Here is a 2530-nt window from a genome sequence, read left to right as displayed (position 1 = left end):
TCATTATCAAACTGAAGCTAAAGAGCCAACCGTTTGTTATAAAAGAGAGCGGCGTGTTAGAGTCGGTCTGGTCAGCCCTCCGTCAGAGATCAAAACTCTTTGTGCATTTCAATTTTAGGTGTACCGCTCCATTCACTCAACTACATTTCGCTAGGGACATGCCATGATCTGACGGAGAAAGTCATGCTAGTCATTTTCCCTCCTGTCTGGCCCCCGCTGGCTCAGGTCTTTGTCCATAATCACCGAAGCTCATGACAGTCCAGGTCTGGTTCTTTACAGGACAAAGTCATTTTTTATGTTTGGGTCTAGGAATTCATGAATTTTGTCTTTGAAAACATGTCCAGAACAAGCCATGCAGGCCAGATGGAGGCCTTACACAACTATGGTTCAGAAAGCTTCATCATCACCTGGAGACACATCGACTCTTCTCCAAAACTCTGTTTTGAAGAAAAATCAAACAAGGTCAACTATGACAAATTTTTTTCAAAAAATCACCAGTTTATTTTTCAGATGCAGTCATGGTTTCCATGGCCAAATGCCCAGTCACACAGTCCCCGCAAATAAATGCCGAAAATCCCATCATGTGAGCCAAAATTTCAAAGAAAAAATGAAAGCCAGGGTGTTTTAAAGTCAATGAAAAAAGTGCAAAACACAAACATTAGAAAGTGAGTTTTCAAGGAAGAAAAAAATCAAACCCATCTCTCCCAAGCCTATATATATACTTGTTGTGGCATAAATCAAAGCCATTGTGCTATTGCAAGCGTGGGAGAGACATTGCAAAGGTAAGAGAGCGAAATTTGGAGAGTTTGAGTGAGTGAGAGCTGGTTCTCAAGGAGCGCGGCGCACACACAGCCAGCCCGCAGTGGGAAATTTGCAAGGGCATGACGCACACCCAGTGCACGGTGCACTGGGCTTGGCGCGCAACGCACATAGCTAGGGCCATAAAAACATTGCAAATCATTTCAAATCTCGGTGAAGGCTAGAAAATCAAGAGGTAGGCCCTGTTGACACCTCTTCTCTCTCAAATTTGTCAATGATTTGGTGTGCATAAGACGTTTAAATGGTTCCCCAAAAGCATAAGGTCAACCATGAAAAAATCATGAAGAAAAATGATAGATGGGGTTGCAAGATTGTGACGATGCCACCAAGGTTTCACTTCACTCCATTTGGCCACTCACCCCTCATCTTTCTCATCTCCCCTTCAACATTTTTCCTAAGAAAACCCACCCTAAATCCACCACTAAAACCCTCCCCCTAGTCTTCCTAGCAAGTCAGGGAAACTTTGGCAGTGCGCGGCGCACACACGAGGAGGTGCGGTGCACTCAGAGCGCGCGACGCACTGGGAGCCCGGCCATAGTGTAAAATTTCCACTGGTGCGGCGCACTCAGAGCGTGCGATGCATTGGTCAGAGCGCGTGGCGCACAGACATATAAGCCCAGAAAACCACAAATTCGCCTAAAATTTTTTGTGAATGCCTATCAAACTTGAAAGGAAAACCAACTACTTTCACTCTTACTTCCAAATTGAGCACAGTAACATGATTTTGAGACTATGAATTAAATGCAAAAGTTTTGATAAAGCCAACCAAAGAAGATACAAAGAAAGTCAAGAAACTAAGGTTTTGCTACAGTGACAGTGTTGCCAAAGTATCCTTCTACCCCACCCCTATCAACTAATTTCCCTGTATCATTTTCCCCTAATCATCACCCTAACACCACTGTAATCATATTCCTTTTTCCACCTCCTCCTATGACTCAAAAAATTCAAACCCTACCCCATCAATACTATACCGAAAACACTCCCAAATCCCTGATAAACCTATCCCTTTATCCCCTATTCCCATTTCATCATTCCTCTCCTAATATTCCCTGTTTTATTGTCCCCTTGGTAACAGATTTTCAGAGCATCTACCAGTTCCATTGGATTCAAAGGGCAGCATAAAACTCAGGGTACAAACAGCAGTAATGGCATCAAAAGTTTCATCAGAGTATGAGGAGGGGACCCACAGTGACACATCTTCAGGAGAGAGGGCCCATAGGAGACATCACCGGTGTGGCGGACATCTTAGAGATGAGCCAAACACCCTCACTAAGCTACAGGCATGCCCTCTTGCCATGTCTTGTTTCCAGCACTTGGCATGTTATGCATTTTGTCAGAGGGTGGCAAATGTCAGAGTCCATCATGAGTTGGCCCATCTTTTTGCACTTCATCTACAGGGAAGTCAATCTGTCCTGGCTAGGGTCACTTTCACCTTGACATCGGAAACCATATCAGTGGCAACAGGAATACCAAACATTGGGGAACAGTGGAATAAGAAAAAGAAGGTGGAGGGGCATCATTATGAGCCTTACATCAAGAACAGCTGTTTGAGCCAGCTCACCAGAGTTTTTCCATTCAGATTTTTGAGGGATGAGTATGCCCCGCTCATGAAATTGATCATGAAGTATTTCAGTTGTGAGGGGAGGTTTTCTTGCCTCTATGCCTATCACATCAGGTTGCTCATGCACTTTACCAGGGTGAGGATGATGAA

The sequence above is a fragment of the Pinus tabuliformis genome, chromosome J (genome assembly GCF_031772625.1).
Source record: "Pinus tabuliformis cultivar Carrire ecotype Pingquan chromosome J, CPIR1, whole genome shotgun sequence".
In the NCBI taxonomy this organism is placed as follows: domain Eukaryota; kingdom Viridiplantae; phylum Streptophyta; class Pinopsida; order Pinales; family Pinaceae; genus Pinus; species Pinus tabuliformis.
Note: the sequence above shows the minus strand (reverse complement) of the source record.